Source organism: Malaclemys terrapin, chromosome 19, assembly GCF_027887155.1.
Source record: "Malaclemys terrapin pileata isolate rMalTer1 chromosome 19, rMalTer1.hap1, whole genome shotgun sequence".
Taxonomy (NCBI): domain Eukaryota; kingdom Metazoa; phylum Chordata; order Testudines; family Emydidae; genus Malaclemys; species Malaclemys terrapin.
In genome coordinates this window covers 12,767,131-12,787,491 of record NC_071523.1, presented here as the reverse complement: position 1 = coordinate 12,787,491, position 20,361 = coordinate 12,767,131, and the positions used below count along the sequence as shown (strand labels likewise).

Genomic DNA, 20,361 nt, shown 5'->3' with positions numbered 1-20,361 from the left:
GGCTCCAAGTTTCCATTGAAATCAAGTCTGTGGCTGTGAACCCAGGTCTGGCAAGTCTTAGGCTAGCACTGTAACCTCTGAGTCATCCTCCTCCTCCTTCAGCAGCTTCTCTATCTCTCGCCTTCCTTCTCCCTGGATTATAGTCCAGGTGGGAATGTAGAAGTCCTGAACTAGAGCTGTGGGCGGGGCTGGGCTGGAATGGATTCTGGGTATAGCCCCTGGCATCAGTAAGACCTTGAAGGGTATTTTATTGTTGCAGTCAGTTAGGGGGACCTATGGAGGCTCCTAGTTTCTTAAGAGAAGCTTTGGACTCTGTCCTGCCTTCCTTAGCAATGCACAGGGAGCTGGCCCAGAAGCCAGGAGAGAAGGTCTGCGTTCCACAGTGTTTTCTCACTTGAGATTAGGAAGTTGTCTGTCCCCTCTCCAGGAGGTGCCATGGCAGGCGGTGGTAGACAGGAATGGAGGAGAGGAAGAGAGCTGTGTTTCTAATGGGTGATATTTGTTACTGTGTGGGTCATGGTGGCTGCTCGGCTCTGCTGATGGCCCAACACCCAGCAGCTTTCTGCGGGCCAAGACCGCGTCCATCAATGCAGTAGGTGGGTTCCACAGCAGGCATGGAGCGTCCAGAAAAATCAGAGACCGTTCTGAATTCCCCCCGGCTGGCTTTTGCATGAACTCCCGCGTCAGCGCCGTGCAGTCCTAGGCATGGTCTTTCTCCTGGTAATGGGTAGGCTTGGCTGATTTTCCTCTACGAAGGTGAGGCAAAACTAGCCAGGAAGCTGGCGCTGTTACAGCTGTCTCAGGAATGTCTCCACTCCTACTAGCAGCCAGAGCTGAGGAATGGGAGAGGCGAGGGACTTTCCGGGTAGCACCTGCTGAAAGCCCAGCGACTGAGTCTCCCTCAGAACAACGGGTTGGAGCAGAGCCACAGCTTCAGTGATTGACTTTCCTCCCCTCTCATCCTCTGAGCGCATGGCAGGGAAAGTCCTTTTTTTTTTTTTTTTTTTTTTTTTTTCCTTTCTCCCTCCCTGAGATTATTCTTTCCTCTCACTCTGCTCAGTGATGCACTTGGTATCCGCAGGACCCCCCTGACAGTGGCGCCTTACTGGGATCTTTTCATCATGCTAAAAGACTGGATGGGTGGAATCTACCTGGGTCTGATGGCAGAGGCAAGGCTGTGACAACTCTCCCTTTAAACCTGACGGCCCCAGCATCCCCCTGGAGGTGACAGAAGGATCTTGGCAGGTAAGGCTGCTGCATGAATCTGGACAGGTCTAATTCCCTTTCCTGCCCCCTCTCAATGCCTTCTAGAGGGCAGGCACAGAGGCAGCTAGCAGAGGTCAGTCTTGAGCTTGCACTGGGCGGGGAGGGGAGTGTGGGGCTCACTCGAGCAGTGATGAAGGAAAATGCAGGCACAGGTCTGGCGTGGAGGATACAGCTGCATCCTCTCGAGTGTACAGACTGCAGCGGATATGGCCCTCCCTTTCATGGACCTGTCTCTGTGTTCCACTGGCTGCTTTCTCCGGAAGCCTTGGCTGTGATACACCCACTAGGAATGAACATTCGTCACAGGCAGCCTACTTAGCCAAACTATAACCCCAAACCACACTTCCAGCATATGCCCCTGACTAAGATCCCCTCTCCAGCCCTTGGGTTTGACTCCGGCTCCAGTCCGCTGCCCATGCGGAGCAAGGGGCATGTTACGAGGGCACAGTACTACGCTGGCCTCTTTCCCTCTAGGTATTTCTCCTGTGTGTCTGCATTGTATCAGCCTGTACTGCAGCAATGCTATACTGATGTGCCAGCCTGAGGCCGAGGCAGGGCACCATGCCAGCATGCCATCTTGGAGCTGTAGTGGTGTTATCCTGGGGTCATAAGAGCCCTACACTGATGCACTTTATTGGTGCCGTAGCAGTTCATGGGTGATGTACTGTATTGGCCTTACCCTGACATACATACTGCCAAAGCACCCCGCTGGTATATTGTACCTGTAGGGTAGCCGCTGCACCATCAGCATCATATACTGTGTTAGACATGCCACAGGGGGATGTAACTGGCATCGTACCACTGTAATACAGCCTGGTACCAATGGCTTTGAATATCGGCCTGGGTTGTGGGCGGGGAGGCATGTCACCCAGCTGGCCATCCCTGGCGCCGCGGGCAGGGAGTTGGGTCACCATTTCAGAGGGCTGGCACTGACTGTTCTTGGGGCAGGACACCAGTGCCAGGGGTCACAGCAGCTTCACCCCGGCTATGCTGTAGCAATCCAAGAGTAGCTTTGCAGCTGCTAATGCAGCACCCACCCCCTCACATCTTCCAGGACCTGAAGAGGACAAGTAGGTTGGCAGCTCCTCCTGGAAACCCAGCCACGGGCTCTGCTCGCTTCTCCCCGGCTGCTTGAGGTAGAGGGACACTTTCCTTTCTCTCCCCTGGGTGTGTGCGAGGGGCAAAAAGGGGAGGGAAGGGCGAGTTATTTTGCCAGCTGCCTGTCCTGGCAGCACACTCCCCTCCTGCAGCTGCTTTCCACTGCATCAGCCCTTCAGCACAGGGCAAGGCGAGGACTCTAACCGCTCTGGAATGGCTGCCATCTCCATGTGTTGGAAGGCAAGCCAGGCGGCTCGCAAGGGGAGCCTGGACCGCAATTACAGCCGGCTGCATCCATCTGACGGCTCAAACAACAAAGCAGCTCAGAACGAGTGAGTAATCCTTGCACTGCCCCCTCCCCCTCCAATAAAAATAGGCCTTGCTCAAGGAAATGTATTGAGCCAGTTCATATTTTTCTACTCTGACTGGCACATCAAACAGAGGTGGGACCAGGACCAGGAGAAATCACAGGGTGTGAGCTACCAAAATTGTGTCCAAACCTCACAAGAGCGCTGCCCCCCGGCCCACACACTGCCACCCCACACAGGCTTCCAGCGGCCAGAAACCTGAAGCCAGGAGGTGTCAGGCAGTTGAAGAAAGGCGCCTCTAATGCATCCCCTGGTACTTACCCGCCCTCAAGACGGGCCGGGCCGGACCAGCTCCATGCTACCTAGCGACAGGCCTCCCCCATTCTGTTCTTCAGCACCAGATGGGGAGGTCCTGCTGTGTGATGGATGGAGGAGGCCTGGCAAGGTGAGGAACTCCCACCAGGAAGCTGGGTCACTGACTAACGTGATAGATGGGAAACGTCCACTGACGCACTTAGCAAAACCAGATGGCTAGACACTGATCTCAGATAGGTGGTTTGGCGGGCAGCATTGCCTGGTGATTCGGACAGGGCAGGGGGTGGGGAGAACACGAGGATGCAGGATTCTTGCCTTCTGTTCCCAGCTCTGCCACTGACTCGCTTTGGGGGCTTGGGAGAAGCTCTCTGCCTCAGTTTACCCCCCTATAAAATGGGAAGGAGGATGCTCAGTTACCTGCGGATGGCCTTGAAGCTTAATGAACGTTTGCAGCGTGCTTTGAGATCAGCTCCTGAGATGAAGGGCAGCCCCGCTGAGCTGAGTCACCGACAGTTTGCTTTTGTGCCGGTCCCTGCCTTAGCCAGCTGCTGGGAAAGGAGCGAATGGGCAGGTTCTGGATTTGCTGAAACGGAGACACAAGCTGCACGAATCATCCTCACCTCCTCGCACCCCCTCACTCTCACCCTGCAGCAGAGTGGGTGTGGGAGACAGAGCAGCAGGCAGGTTTGCTTGGCGGTGACCTCCCAGCCCAACAGTCTGATTGGCTGCTGCAAAGGGGAAAAAATGAACAGATGAGAGCCTAATACACTAACTTCCCAAGACACACCGAATCCTAGGAAGCCGGAAAATGGAGAAGTTGCTGCTGGACACAGGGACTCTGAAGTGAACTGTGGCTGGGGTTGTTCTGCTTTCATTTGGCCTCCGTTTTCTCCAGCTGCCATAAAACTAGCATGACACTTGACACGTCTTGTGGTCTGGCTCATGAGAGGCCCATGCCTGGGTTAGTAGGGGGCCATTCCAAGGGAGGTGGGGGGGAGTCGGCCGAGCGATGTAGCATGCCTGGGAGAGGAAGGGCTGCTGCAGGTGACAAGTTCGCAGGTTGGGCCAAGCAACGTGGGGTGCTGCTAGGGAAGAGTGAGGTGCATCAGCAGAGCTGTGGGGGGATCCAGGAGTGGGAGAGCAGGGGGCTGCCGGCTGGGAGTAAGCCAAGGTGCGGATTGTTTTACAGAGGTGATGGGGAGGAAGAGCTGGCATAGTACCTGGCCACAGTGCCCCTTATTCTAGCTGCTTAAAAAAACAAACCCAAAAAAAAAAAGGGTGAACCAAAATAAAATGAACAACCCCATCTCTGGTTGTAAAGGAGAGATCAGCGTCTCCTCCTCCTTGCAGAACAACAACCCCGTGACCGCCCACGGCAGCCAAACCCAGAGCAACTGTTTCAAGGCCTCCTTGTGTTTCCCAGGAGCTCTCTGTTCGCTCTTCTCCCTGGGAAGGCCAGAGAAAGGGCTACACCTGCCTTTTGGGCACCAGGCAAAGGAAGTGACTTTAGCCTTCAAATGTTCTTAGCAGCTGAGCCCTGCCAGCAAAGCTTCTGCAAGGAAATCCCCGGGGAGAGGCCAGGAAGGCAGCTTTCAAGTTTTAGTGTAATTGAAATCATGGAGAGGGGTGGGGAGGGGCTTTTTGGGGTTGGGATTTTTTTTTTTTTTTCTTTGCAAACTTGGCTTGGTTTTAATTAGGTGATGCAAATTCTTCAGCTGAGCTCCGGGTCTGAGGGGATATAAGGTTTTACTGAGCCCGCGTGAGGTTGTGTTTGGTGCCTTGTCTCCTAGCAGCGCAAACCACATGGATGTGAGAGGCTGTTTTATGATCCGCCTGGGCTGTTGTTGGACCGGCTACAGGGAGCCGCGTTAGTCAACCATGCGGGATTGCTGCTGCTGCTGCCTCGCTTGTATTTGTGTGCCACCAGGCGAGTGGGGGACAGGATGGATTCCTTCAGCCCTCCCTCTGCCAGCTTGGCATAGGTCCACTTCTCACCTCCCTCGCCAGGTCGGATTCTAGAGAGGTGCCGAGCTCGGCGGGGGACTCTTTCATTTCCTCAGCTTGTCAGTGTTTCGGTCAGAATATTTGCACTCACGCCATGCAGCAACATCCCTTGGAGGATTTCTAACCACTTGGCAAATGGTAACAAGTTCCGCTCCTGTGTGGGAGACAAATGCCAGTATCCCCGTTTTCCAGAGGGGAAACTGAGGCACGGAGCTGCTAAGTGATGTGCCCAAGGTCACCCAGCAAGTGAGCTACAGGGTGCTTGACTCCCAGCCTGGTGCCTCATCCTTGCTCCCTTTGTTCCTTTGCTGCTTTTTTGCTGTTGCACTTGTTCCGCCAGTGAGTGAGGGGGTTCACACGAGCCCAGTCTGGTGTCTAGAAGGAACTGGGGAGTCTCATCCTTGTGACTCAGTCTAGCTGCTTTGCAAGTTGTGATCATCAAAATAAAAGCGTCTTTGCCTACAGCTGGAGCTGGGGCGCTCCGATTGTCCCCAGACTCGACAGCGTTTCTGCTGTGGGTCAGAACTGTGTGACCCTTTGCTTGCTGGAATGGACCCTGCTTTCAGACACAAGGAAGTTCAAATCCGCATTGGAACATCACCACTTCGGCCCATTTAAATTTGCTTCACATCGTTTCATTTCATTGCTATTTACACTGTATTTTCTCTCAAGCTTTTCTTCTCTCATTTTCTGTGTGTTCAGAGGGAGCCTTGGGCCAAACAGGAGGACTCCATAACCGTGGGTGCTCCTGCACCTCGTACTGGGGGGCAGGTACTGAACGGTCCTGTGTGGCTGTAGAAATACTCCACACACAGCCTTTTCCGCTCATCAGGGGCCGGATCAAAAGCCCGCCGAAGTAATTGGGAGACTTTCTGTTGGCTGCAATGGACTTTGGATCAGGACCTCATTTGCATTGAAGACCTGCCCTGCTCCCCCCGACAGTCATGGCTGTCCCTCCTTGTGTTTCATGGCATGGAGAATTCCCAGCCTCACTGCTGGCTTGTAATATAGAGAGGAGAAAACCCAGCAGAGGGGCACCATGGTGCGACTTCCCTTTTGCCTGGAGTCCTCCAGCCTGTCACATCAGCTTCCCCCCAAGATGCTGTGCAGGAGTGAAATAATGGGTCATGGCAGAGCGGGGACAGAGAAGAATGTAAGAGCGTGGTCAAGTCATGAGGACAGATGAGACAGCGATACAGGGAGGCTGCGCTAACAGATGGGGGCTGCAGATGAGAGAACAGATCCTGGCCACGTAGGAAGAGCCGATGACGTCGGGTGTTTGGTGAAGTTAACGGTGAGGAGTGCATGTGGCCCAGAAGTTCAGTGATAGATCTTGCGTCCAGAAATGAGGAGCAGCTGCAGGGGCCTTTACTTCCATCATTTACTGAGTCTTTAATGTCCCATGTTTTGCTGGCAGTCTCTGTAAACCCAAGAGACTGGCTGCTGCTCTGTTTACAGGTACAGGATACAGTCACCTTCACACAAATTCATGCAGATCAGCTGGGTTCAGGCTCTTTTTGGTGTCTACTTCCATCCAATGGACGAGGAGTCCTGCAGTGAGTTTATGGCCTGATTCTCAGAGGTGCCGAGAATGCCCAGCTCCCGTTGCAGGCCAGTGGGAGCCGTGGGTGCTTTGCCCTTCTGAAAATCACATAAGCACTGCCTTAATCTCAAAGCACATCCCCAAGGTGCAAAAGAATATTATACCCATTTTACAGGTGGGGAAACGAGGCCCAGAGCAGGGCCGTGACCTCCCCACGGTCACAGAGTCAGTGGCTGGGATGTATCCTCCAGAAAGTCTGAGTCCCAGGCTCCTATTCGAATGACTGCCTGACAGCCCCACGGTACCAGGTGAAGTCAGAAGGCTGGGGGAGGTGGCAGGCCCAAGTCTGTGGTGTTGGGGGACTGAAGATCCTGGTGACAGCACAAATCAGACCCTCCCCCCCTCCCTGTGTGCTGCAATGGGGAAATGGCAGACTGCCCCTGCCCTGCTATAAGTGGAAACAGGCTGAGCGTGGAGGAAAAATCTCTGTTTTGATGTAAAACAGTTGGGCTCAGCTCCATTGAAGCCAGCTCAGATCTGGGACTTGCACCAGTTGTTCTTAGAAACCCGATGCGCACTTGTTTCTCTTCGTCCAGGGCTGGTGCTGCGCTCGCAGGCGTTGTGGGCGGGGATATTATTCACAATGCGCAGCTGCAGCCGGGGGCAGGACTTGAGTGCAGTGGCACCTGTGCCCCTTCAGGAGCAAACCGTAGGCCGTGCTGCCATGTCTGGCTCTCTCTCTTTGTGGACCAGAAGCATAAAGCTCAGCCCGGGACGCAAAGTATGGCCGTTGGTTTGGAGCCAGAGTTCTTGCTGTGGCCCCTCATGGGGAAAAGGGGTGGCCAACGGTCGGTATGTAGGGAAGTTCAGATCCCAGTAGGCTACTCGCCTTGTTCATGGCCAGGAGCAGCCGTGTAGGGCCCTCTACTTTGTTCCAATCCTCTCCCCCGCATCATCTTTTCGTTGAGCACCATTCTCTGTCCCTAGCTTGGCACCCTCCAGTTCAGAAATCAAATGCATCCTAATCAGTTGGTAGAGGTAGGCTTAGATACACCTTTCTCCCAAGCATCCCAGAGTTGCTCCAGATGCCAGGTTTTCTACATGATACCCCTCCGTGGTACCCTAGCAGGGCCAGCAAGTCCTGGATTCCAATTTGGGTTTGATTTGATGGCCATGTGAGGTCTACAGGTGAGACTGGCTTGTCACAAGGTCCCTGAAAGCCATGCCTAGCTCAGCCCCTTGTCTGAAGGAAAGGACAATGTCAATCCCATGCCCAAAACAATGTGCTCGCAGGCATGATTCAGCACCGTAGATCCAGCTGACGAGGATTTTGGCCCTGAGTAGTCCCTGGTAGAGCTCCAGTTTCCAGTTCTGCTCTCAGGCACAGCGTTGTGATGCTGCAAGAGAGTCGCTCTAGATTTATACTGATGTTACTGAGAGCAGGATCTGCTCCAGGAGCTTTGTTATAGGTTTGGGGAAATCACCAGGAAAATCACACAGGTGGTGGGGGAGAACCATAAAGATGAAAACCTCCCGCAGCTCTCCCTTCATCTTAGTCAGCATAGCAAAGGCCCATGTGCTGCTGGATGCACAGGCACTACCTGCTCATAGCTGGTGGCCAAATGCCACCCAAGCTAAACATCAGAGGGAGAGAAGTCAGCCTGGCTTGAAAAGCAGAGGAACAGGCCTGGAAAATCCCCTTAATTACTGCTCATTGCAGCCCAAACCACTTGAAAGTGGAATAGGTCGTTCTGATTAAGCAGGCTTCAGACGTTGAAAATGTCACGTTTCATTAGCAAATCATTTCCTCAGCGTCACCTAGACAGGCTAGTGTAAGTTACCCTGTCTGTCCTCAATGATGGGAAAGGTGGGAAGCTCACATGAACTCAGCTGGAGCCTTTGAGGCCCTCAAAGGACATAGCTGCTCTGAGGTCCTTTAGAGACCAGGTCAGCCCCAGGGCTCCTGCAAAAGAGCGTGAAAGGACCCTCCCAAGAGCAGAGCTGGCTGTGGGAACTTCAGGAGAGCTCAGCTGGCTCTGGGCCACCTGCAGAAACTCAACTGGCTGAGGTTACCATACATCTGTCTTCCTTTTGTTTGTTTCTCCCCTTAGAAGACAATGTTCCACCAAAGAGAGCTTGGGTGATAACTCCTGGCACACTACACAGGCTGTGCACTTTCTGGTTCCCCAAGATTAGGCTTTCCCATCAAAAAGGTGATCTTTCTAGGTTCAGAATCCAGCACTAAAGGGGGCGGGGGAGCTGGGATCGTTGCTGTGTACCATGCATGGCTGCATTGTTCTTTCAGAGCCAAAGGTCCGGTTCTGTGCTCAGAGGTGCACTTGCTCTAGGACAGAACATGGCACTAGGAGAGGGCAGGAATCCCAGGCCCCATTAAAATGGATTCAGACTGCTTGGCTTCAGGCTGACACCACAGTTAATACTGCGCTCAAGTCTTGCCTCCCCTTTAAGCCCCCTCTAGGATTTCCACATGTGGCCCGTGTAATGCACACTCACATCCATACGTGTCGCTCGCAAGCACACAGCAAACCAAAGCCCTCCCTTGCACTTGCTCATGGATGTGTGCAGGGGAGCACGTGCTCAGCGCACAGCTGTGGGCCTGATTCTCCCCCGCCTTGTGCCTTGTGTGGCTGTTTGCCCTTGGGCATAGTTTAGTGCAAAAGAGGCGACTACATCAGAGTCCCCAACTCAGCTGACACTTCCTGAAGTCAGTGGCATGACTCCATTGATTTCACTGGGCTTTGGCAATAGTGGCATTTTACACCCACTTCACGCCGGTGCAAGTGCTAGAACACGGCTGTGGAGAATCATGCTCCCAGCTTGGATGCTAAACGGGAGACGTGGATGCATGTGATACGGCACCCCGACAAGCCTACCCATGCCTGCCACACAGCTGTCACTCAGTCCCCCAGCCTGGGCCCAGGGAATGTAGCAACACCTCTGCTGCTGCAGCTGGCGTTGGTTTTCAGGTGGTCACAAAATGTGGATCGTTGATGGGACAAACCTGGGATGACTCCACTACAGTCAATGGGTGGGTTGAGCCTGCCTGCTCCTTTCGGCTGGTTTATTTCAGCCTTTCTGAAGTTGCTAGTGCCAACGGCTGGATTCTCTGTTCTTCCTGCTCCCCATCCCCTCCTTTGCTTTTTTTTTTTTTTTTTTTTTTTTGCTATGTGCTCTTTCTTTCTCCCACCCCTTTCTTCCCTGCGCAGCTGCCCCCCCTCCCCCACCCCACATGTCGAGACAATGACATCCTCCTGCAGGCACCTTGAAGCCTGCTGTCTGGGCCGTAAGCGGAACAGCTTCCTGTTGGAGATGCGGCCAGACAGCTCAGTGGTTAATTCCTCCTGCTCTGGCTCACCATCAGAGGGCTAAGGCAGACAGCGGCGCGTGAGTGGTGCTGCCCACATGGCTTTGTGGAGAAACAAGAGCAGGCTGTAACTAATCAGGATTACACCACGATTAAATAAAAGACAGAGAGACAGAGAGGCTGCCCTAGGGAAGGGAAGGGGAGTCCACCTGGTCCTCGAGGGGATAATATGTGCTAAATAATAACCCCACTCCACCCTGCTCTAGTGCCTTTCGTCCAAGCATCCCCAAGCGCTTTACTGAACCTGACAACAAATAAATACAAATCTTACAGGTAGAGAAACTGAGGCACAGGGCAGTGAAGTGACTTGCCCAGGATCACACACCAAGTCAGTGACGAAACTGGGAAGCGGACCCAGGTCCCCTGACTCCCAATCCTAGATTTGAACCATTAGACTACTGCTACCACTCTGGGTTGGCTCCCCACAGCCACACAGAGATACACAGCCCGGTGGAGAGTGTCAGAATTAATATCTTTCCTCAAGGGCTAAAGGGTGTCTTGGTATGTTGGGGAAATCCTGCCCTCTTGCTCTTCTGATTTATCTTTGTTGCAGACTGTCCTGGACTCTCTCCATTTCTGGATCGTTTCTTCACTCTGGGTCCTGGAGGAATTGTGGGCAATGGGGTGCGGTTGGTAGTTTGAAATGCGCACGTCCCTAGGCCAATCCCTGCCTACGCTGTACTAGCCAGAATCTCCTATGTAACGGGTGTGTTTTGTTTTCTGTGTACGGACAATTTGCATTCCTTTTGCTCCCTGCTGGAAGCAGCTACCATTTTTTTTGGTTCAGTTGAGATGGAAGAGTGATGTGTCATTTGCTCTTTACACAACAAAACAATCCCTCATGGGCCCTGGCGGGTGTGTGTGTGTGTGTGTGTGTGTGTGTGTGTGTGTGTGTGTCTCACAACTGTGTTTACTAAATACACGCAAACATGGCAGGACTAGCTAGATACAGCCTGCTGCTCTGGTTGGTTTCTGGCAGCTTCTACATCATAGAACACAGTAAGCACCACTAGAGGGCTCACAGAATATTTAAAGGGATGCTACTCTGTTCCTATGCACTACAAGGAGGCACACAGGCTTCTGCATTCTCTTAAGGACCCTTAGTTCTTTGATATTCCTTAATCAGAAAGTCTGGCAGGCTGAAAGCAGAGGTTTGCCTTGTGTGTGGTAAAAAGCTAGCAAGTGGGTATTGCCTGAAAGGGACTCCAATTTTTCTCTCTCTCTCTTCTAGGAATATTTCATGTCTGGGGTGTTGCAGTTCCTGGGGGAATCCATTTATCCATCCAGTTACCAAAAAAGCATCCTTCTTTCTGACATGTACTGAATTAGGCCCTGCATATTTCCTCAGCGCACCAGCGAGGCAGAGTGCAGCATACAGCCTGCGATGGCCATCTTCACTGCTAGCGCTATAGCTGCAAATAGGCGCAGCACTGGCCAGCTGGCGCGGTTGCCAGATATATTCCATCTGCATCTCTTACGAAGTCCTGGCATCAGGGATGGATGCTAGTGAATGGGGCTGACGTCCATTCCTGGCACTTCCTGAGGCATCTTTGGATGGCTTAGGAGAGTTTTCCGGAACTTACTGTGAGAGGAGAATGTGCTCATTAATTGCCACAGACGCTGATAGTGATCAGCATTGCCTCTTGCTGATTTCATTGTATCCTACTAGTCTGGCACTTTCCTTCTTTCTGTCAGTGTGCTGTACAGGGTGGGGATGGGAAGGGAGTGGCAAGAGACTGGAAAACAAAAACTTCTGAGCTCTAGTTTTAGCCCTGCCACTGACGCACTGCAAGGCCTTGGGCAAATCGCTCAACCAATCTGTGCCTCATTCTAGCCATCTTTAAAATCTTGTTACTAATAGGGCTTGTCTACACAGGGAAAAAGCCCCGGGTTGCTAGGGCAGAGTCACTTGTGTGCACTAGTACTAATTACTCTGCACCAACGCCCTGGGTGGACACCCTTGCTCTCCACAGCCTTTCAGCAGGTTAGGTTAATACCTAAAAACAGAAAAATAGTTCTCCTGCACTAAGCTGGGTGGCCCATATACCCGGCAAAGGCTCACGATCTGTAGCTATCCCAAGCAGCCTTAGTTTTACAGATCAGGTTCCAGAATTGTCAGGTTATGCAGATGCCTTAATTTAAAACATTTTGTTGGCCTAGCTTAGCCCCGGCCAGGTTCCCTTAGCAAAGCTGTGGACGGTGGCAAGTAGTGGTGTGTAAGCAGAATTTTCTGTTGGTTCCTTTGTTCCATTTCCTTCTCTTGTTGGAAACAGACTGGATTTGCTTTTTCTTCCTATTATTCTTAAACGGCAGCTCTTAGAGGGCCCCATCCCGGAGACTGTTTTCCGTCCAACGTCCTTTTGAATTTTGCCTGGGTCAAGCCCAAATCAGTGCTGAGGAGGTGGAAAGGCACAACAGCAAAAACACCCAAACACTCTTGCCAGTCCAGGCTCTATGATTTAGAGCTATGGTCTGACATGCAGAATAACCACAGCTGGATGAAAGGTGCACCGTAAAGTAGTAGTATGACAGCCTATGGCTGATTGGATTGGCTGTCACTGTACCAGGTGTTTCTCTGAGTACTTTTCAGCTGGAACCAGCTCGTTATGTTGCCAACTCTGCTGTCCCTTACACCAGCATAGATTCAGAGTAACTCCATTCCGATCAGGGGAGTTGCTCTGGATTTACACCTGTGTAACTGACCAGCAGAAGAGGTGTCTGTGTGTCCAGTTCTTGGGTAACAGAGCTCTTTTCTCAGATTTTATTATGTGTATAGGTTGAATAATTACCCACACCCTACATTCTAGGACCCTGAGCCTATACTGAGCGCTCTGTAGTGTCCATCAATAAAGTTACATGCAGACACAGGGGACTGCCCGTGCAGATTCCTTTCTAGGATAAGGGCCTAAGATTATTATATGCTGTAACTGCTGCTGGTTGTGTTATCTGGAAAGTTAGAAATCAGCTTTTTCAGTATATTTCAATTAGGGCGGATCTTACCCTAAGTCCCTCTCTTATTTGGTTTATGATGCTGAGGTTTGGGTTCTTAAACATTGCTTGGGGTTTGTGTGGTGTGTTTCATGGCATTTTAAATATCGTGATTATTGCATTATAATTGTCCTTGCAGCATCCTAAGTGCCCTGTGGGGCTTTCCAAAGACAACTGTAGTTATTACCATTGTGATTAGAATATTCAAAGTGATGCTGACAACTTGCACGGGCAATTTCCTGTGCTTAGTCAAAACACCACTGAAGTCAATGGATACAATGAGACCGAACATGGCCTGTTGTCTGAATCTGGGGGCTGAGACTCAGATGATGTGAATCAGCTTTGCTCCATAGACTTCAATGAAGCTACGCTGATTTACACCAGTCCAGGATCTGGCCCCGGTGTCCACATCACCAAAACCACCATCACAAACTGGCCAGCAAAGGAGCCGAAGAGTGAATGGGCCATGGAAAGTGAGCGATCGTCCTGGGCCTGGAGATGGTCCCTGCTGGTCGGGGAGGGGCATCTGGGCAGGGGAACTTGTGGGGCCTGGTCTGTTGAAAGTTTGCTGGGTCTTTTCTGTGGCAAGCAGTAGGTCTCCAAGGCTGTCATTGCAACGCCCTCCCCGGCACTAAAATCATCAACAAGCTTAAGCACAAAACGAGCAGAACTTCCCTTGCCGCCGAGACAGAGCCCCCTGGCTGTGGCAAATCTGACGCCTGTCAGGTATCAGTGCAGCTGCTGCGGGACTTTCCAGAAAGTGCTGTTTCAGTCTCTCACATACAAGCCATAGACAGACAAACCACAACCACAGGCTATGGCAGCTGTGGCAGCATTGGACAGGAAACCGAGAACATCTGGCCCTCGGCTTCCTTTAAGGGGATTTGGGGTTTTTTTTCTCTCTCTTGGCTTGCATTGTTGTTCAGTAGGGAGGCAGACGGGGTTTGAAACCACACGCCTCGTGGTGCCAGAGAAGCCAGACGCCAGGGTTAACCCAACTGCTGCTCGTCTTTGACATAGTCTTCCCTGTGAGAGAGATGACTGACTCGGGCTCTGACCTTGGAGGTGGTCCTCCCCATAACCATCCCACCTCCCCTTCTACTTCCCCGCAACTGAAGGAAGAGTTGATTTTTTTTTTTTAATTTGCCTCGGTTTCCCCCCCACCTCGAGCCCAGTAACAATGCCATTCATGAAACATTTAGAAAGGTGCCCACCCAGGATGCCACCTAGCCAGATGGGTTTCTTAGTCTGGTTGTTTGCTTCCTGACTGGCAGAGCTGTGGTTTAGTTATGCGTTTATAATTTGTTTTGCCTTTATTTTAAGGAAAGACAGCTGAAATTTAGAAATCTTTAGAAAGAAAAAGGTCTCATATATGGTTTATAAATAAAAACTGCACCACGGGGTGGAAATTGACACCCACCCACCCCGGCAGGAGCCAAGTACAATGATTCCTATCTCTTATATAGTGCTTTTTACTAGTAGTCCCAACCCTGCCAGCCTTAATCCCTGTTTCTCAAAAACTTGGCCTGAATCAACTACGCTAACAATAATCACTTGTACTTTTCATCTGCGGTTCTCACAGCATGCGACAGAAGTGGCTAATGTAAGTATTTCCATTTCTGCCTCTACTGGAGGGAATCAGACATGGTCACAATGTGTCATAGTCCTTATAGTGCTGCCTGCTAAGGCTTAGGGGATTGTGCTTTTGGAGGAAGTGGAACTGGGTTCTCTTCCCACCGTGGCTGTGACGTGCCACGCACCCATAGAACATATCGTGACACAGCAGCTGGTGTCAGAACCCAGAGATCCTGACTCCCAGTCCCCTGGTCAAACCACTAGCCCATTCTCCTCTCCAAGACTCAAGAAAGTGAAAAACAAGCTGCCTTTTTGAACACGGGCACCCCAACCGGCATGACTCAACACATCCAGGATGTGTTCCACTCTCAAGAATGCGCTGGTTCTCAGGTGAAGCCGGGGGTGAATTCTTTGAAAGCTGTTCACTCTCTGGCTGCTCCAAAGTCCTGACGCGGAGCTAGGAGAGGGAGCTTTCCCAGGACATTGCAGCAGAAACCGTTGTGATCATTCCAAAGCTGCTAAACCACAGCACACATTTGTAACCTATCTTTCTGCCTAGCACAAACTTCCCAAACTATGATGGCAGGACACAAATGGATCCCAACTGGAGGAGATGCCAGTGCTACAATACACGTGGGTATGTCTGGCTCTCCCAGGTGGAAGAGAATGGAGAGGAGGAGAACTGAGAGAGATGTGGTAATACCCTGTTGTACAGACACCTCTAGGAAGGGCAGACAGCGAGACAGACAAAGGGGGGAAACGTCGTTTCCTGCCTGAAGAACTTTGGCTGACACATTTGCTGTGAGTAAGACACAGACTCAGTGACCCCGGTCTGCTGCTTATTTATATCTCACTGGCAATGACGCTCTTATCACAAGGCCGTGATCGGTGTCTCTACACCAGGGAGGGGGTGGAAAGCCAATGAAAGGTCTCACTGCACCTCAGGATGAAAGCAAAGTACCCAGAACCCTTCTCTTCTCTCCCTCTACCACTTCTGGAGAGTGAGACCAGGATCCAAAGAATACACACACTCCAAATTAAATTGCGGGAAGATCTCTCTGCTTCCCATGCTGCAAGGATCAAAGGCGTGAAACATCATAAATATGGGTGATTATAATAAGGGGAGATAGGTCCCATAACTCAACTCCACCTCTTTGGGAGGAGCCCCCTAGTAAAGGGTGGGGGGTGGAGCAAGAGAGGCCTCAGCCGACGTCCCAAAGGGAATCTATTCTGTTTTGCACGAGGATCTGTGTGAATAGTGATGAGTCTAAAAGACACCTAGCTAAAGAGACGGATTGTCCATGGTATAAGAACCTGCCAGTGTTGCCACGTGAGACTGGACGGCTATGAATATGCTAGTAAAAGCAGTCCGGAACAGCGCTTGGAATTCAGCCTGTGTCCCAATCAAAGTGCTGTGAGTAAGAGCTAGTTTGGAAGCCTTTCAATTGCTAAGCAAAATCCTTACGCAATACGACAGCGTACTGTCCTTCTGGGCCTTCAGCTTCAGGAGTTGCTATGATGCCTCACTGACATGGTGCCATGATAAACATGGCTATAGGTGCGTGTGATGGAGTGTATCTACCCTGCATTGACCCAGCTGGGGTTAACCGCACACTGTGGGCTGAAGATGCCATGCCCCCTCGGCCCTGCTGGGCATGCTCAACCTGGAGACACAGAACAGACATGACGTGTAGGCTCCTGCCAGGGAGTTGCTAGGGCTACAGACCGCGAAGGCCAAGCCAGTGGGATCGATGGTGGAACCCCTGCTGACCCCAGAGGACAAGAGTGAGCCGGAAGGCTGACACCCCGAGGAGAACTGACAGAGCAGGAACCAAGGGTAGGAAGCCACCCAGGGAATGTGACACTTAAAATAGGAAACTGAGCGGGAGCTGCGGCCTACTGGTTTCACAGGGCCCTGGGTCAGGACCTGTGGAGAAGGGTGAGTCTGGGCCCCCCTACCCTGCCCCACACCACTAGGCAGTGCTGCCCTGGGAGCAAGGGCAGTCTCAAGGACTCTGGCCGTTAGGCCGCACTACTCTGCCATATCTACTCTAGCCACTTGAGCTGTAATCCCTTATTTGTCACATGCGACCTGACAGGGTGTATCTACCCTGTGACGGTGCATCTGAGAAGCAATGTTTAGGTCTGGATCTAGACGGTCCCAAAGGAGTGGGGGGGTAGAATCTGAACTTCTGGGTCAGACCTATCTCCAATTGCTTACAGCTACGTAGTGCCTCTGATCCCAAAGTGCTGTATGCTATAATGCAGCCACCTCTGGGTTTAACACCACATCATGCAGCATTTCAGAACAGGAAGTGAGGGAGAGTCACTTAAAACTACAGGAGGAATTTTGGGAGGTGAGATGTAATTATGCAAATTGGGATTAATCCTGTGTTTCTGGTCAAACACTCTAAATCATACAAACATTGCATGGGGATTTTTGGTAATAGACAGTATGTTGGATACAGTACAATGAGGAAGTTGTCTTCCTTCCTGATCTTAACCATTGCGTAGTGTTGTGATATGCTGTTAGAGGTGCTGTACCTCACCCTGGAGGTAGTGCCCTTACGTACTCCTTATCTACTTCCTTAGGGTATTGTGGGGTTTAAGTAGTTAATATGCTATGCTGGAAGTCCTTGGCCGAGAGATGCTCTGGACATACCAAGTGCGGTACTGAACTAACCACTTTCCCAACTCACGTAGAACCTAAGCTGTTCACTTATGTGTGTGTGTGTCATAAATCCCATACCAATGATAGTTAATGGAGATTCTCCTTTAGCTCAACTGGCAGGAACCTATGGCTTTAGACCCTCCTGTTCCTATGTTCAAGCCTCGCCTGGAAGTTCCAAGTCGGCAGGGAGTGACACACATTGCCAGCTCCAAAGTCCTGCATAGCCATCAATGGGTTATGCTATTACGCAGGACAAGACTTGCCACCTGAACTCTGGATTCCCTGGCTTTTGTCAGTGTCGATTCCCAACCTCATTATTAATTAAACAGGCACATAAGAAACTAATCTCTTTAAGTGAGCAACTGGCCGCTGGTTAGATCGGTGGAAAAAGCTAAGCATGTACTGTGGTTGGTTGGCTATGATAAGAGGCGGAGATCCTTGGTCAGCCAAAATCTCACTGGCAATTTCAGAACCATGGAAATGCTAGGCCTGTTTCCACCCAGAAAGATAAACAGAAGCTGGTTTTTGCCTGTTCTTTGTTTGATTCCCTGTTCACTTCATGGATGGTGTGATTCCACCAGCACAGCTGGACCCAGAGAAGAGGGACTGAGCTCCTGCCTAACACACAGCTAGAATAGCCACGTGCCATCCAGCACTCCCGCATCCCAGAGCAGCCGTAGCCCTTTGGAGTTTGACTATGAGTTTCCTGTCCTGGTTGGCAGGGGCTCCACAGCCTGGATCTCTCTGCTCGGCTCCTGGATGCTTCCCTTTCGTGCAGCTGTAGGTTTAAGCTAGGGATGGGTGAACTTGCTCCTGACTGATTTCCAGTGCTGCGTGGGTTGGAAAGCTGGACTTGGATTTAATGGGTCTTGTGTTTGGTTTAGGACAGACACAGAGAAAGGGGAGGAGGAAGAGTGCTCCAGTGTGGGGGAATGGGGTAAAAATGTGGTAGGGGGAAATGAACATGCAGGGTGAAAATGGAGCGGAGACTGGTGGAGATGGAAAAACAAGTAGTGAGAAATTGTGAAAGATGAAGCCGCGCTGGAGAGGGAAAAGAGAGAGAGCAGCAATCAGGTGGAGTGAGAAAGAAATAGTGAGATGGGATGAAAGGACCAGCAGAGAGAGGAGGACATCTCTCTAGCATCTACATGGTACCCACTTGTGCCAAGCTCAAGTATTCTTCTCCTCTCGCTAATCTGTAGCACAGGTTTCCATTCAGCTAGGAATGGTGCTGGTTTTCATGGAATCTCCCAGGGGTGAGGCTGTGGGGGGGAACATAGATTTAAAATTACAAGCAGGACAAAAGCTAATGAACTTGGACTAGCTTGTGAAACCCAAAGTGATCAAGAGGTGAATGCAACTGCGTGTGCCAGGATAGGCTCCGAGTCAAACCCCTCCCAGCGCCTGGTTCTCTGCTGCTCCGGGAGAGGAGGGTGTGTGGTTTTTTTTTTTTTTTTTTAATTATTTTTTATTAAGCCGAGCGGCTCTGCTTGTGTGGTAGGAGGATGACTCAAAAATGCCTTGGAAGCCACCATGAGGGTGATGATGTCACTGGGCCAATGCGTCACCCTGGTGATCTCAGTGGGCTCATTAATAAAAAAAATAATAATAATTTTCAAAAGAAGAGAATACAAAGGGCCGTGATCTCCAATGGTGAGCACCAGGAACAGCTCGGGGGTTGGGGGAAAGCCAGCAGGGAAACTGGTGACTAGCCAAAGTGGGGCTTTGTGTGGTTCAGCTGGAAGCCACCAGCCATGGCCTTGGGTAGCCTTATGCCACCCCACACAGCCCTGCATCGCAAACACTGGACTTGCCAGCCGGAGCTCCCATTTGCACTCCGGTCTGGCTCTGGGGCCAGTGAAAGGACTTCCCAGCAGGGTTGCTCATCAGAGTCTCACAAATAACGGGGGAAGAGTCAGCACGGCTTGGAGGAAAGGGGTTAATAGCGGGCTGGGGTGTCATTGGTTTATGTGGGTGGTGACAGAAAAACCTAAGCATTGTTGCAGAGGGAGCTGAAGGGAGACCATGACACCAAGAGACTCCTGACACTTACAGCTGGTCTTGGTACCATGGATTTGCTACAGCTGCTGGGATTGGCAGCTGAGGTCCACTTAGAAGAGGGGTTTTATGAACCCTATGGGGCCCGTGTGATCTTGTGCAGCAGTATGCTGCTCTCAAGAGACTGTGGGGAGGGGAGAAGAGACACTTCTGGGGACTCTTCATTCCAGGTTTCAGTTAGCTCCCAAAGTGCGCCCCATGGATGAGTGATGGAACCCAAGCCAAGACCCTGAGGATTCAGACACCCCCATGGTTTCCTTGGTGCCAGTCATTTCTCCCCCTCTCTCTTTTTCATGTGCATGCGTGTTTGTGTACGTGCAGGCCTCTTAAGCCCAGATGGAAAGGGGCCGTCCAAGAGGAGGAGGCCAGAGGATAATGACTGGCATTGAAGGAGCCCCAGCCAGCCACCCCCAAAAACCATGGAGTCATGCACAATGTGAAATGAGACACAGGCAGCGCAGATGCGGCATAGCAGGCTGAATGAGAGCCAGAGCCCTCTCCCCAGCTTGGAAACCATGTTCTACAACAACCGCACTTCAAAGTGCAATCCTTCTGCTTGCCTGTGCTGCTCGCTGTAACAGTGCTACTGGCTTGCTACCTGATTCTAGGCTACACTCCCCATCCGGCTCCTTCAGCTCACCTAGCACCAGCTGCTTCTCTACCCCTTCCCACAATCTCGCTGTCACAAGAGTCATTTAGATCTGTCGAGCTGTAACTAGTTCATAGATCAAGTGCCAGGAGATAGTTCCTGGATTCGGTAGGACTAATAAAACTTGTTGCTGTTGTGCCCTGCAGATGACTTCCTCTGTGCAGCAATTTGCATGGGCTTTTAATGCTTGCTACTGGCGCCGTGAGAGCCTCCTCCTCTGCGTTGCCTCCTGGCCTGAACAGCTGTCCTGGGAGTGCAACTTGCTTCTTAATTGTTCCCTCCTGCAAAACATTGTGGGATACAGTGTGTGCCCAAAACAAAGCTGTATTGTGCTATGGTGGCCTGCGTCCCCCATGATACTAGAGAGGGGGGGCTGCCTTATAAGGCAAACTTTATCCTTGAAGGCTCCCTTAGTGTCCAGCATTCTCCTCGACCTGACTTTCCTTTCTCCTATGCCCCTCCCCGCTCTTCCATGTTCTGCCTCTGGCTCCGTTCATACAT

At 51.4% G+C, this 20,361-nt stretch overlaps 1 protein-coding gene across 1 annotated transcript in view; it reads left to right on the top strand.

Moving 5' to 3' along the window:
• The first annotated feature begins 1,112 nt into the window (after positions 1-1,112).
• SLC25A33 (solute carrier family 25 member 33) overlaps positions 1,113-20,361 on the top strand; it is a 99,047-nt gene continuing 79,798 nt past the window's right edge. Inside the window, exon 1 of the mRNA XM_054009008.1 lies at positions 1,113-1,245. The gene's annotated coding sequence lies outside the window, so the exon portion shown is untranslated. The remainder of the gene's footprint in view (positions 1,246-20,361) is intronic.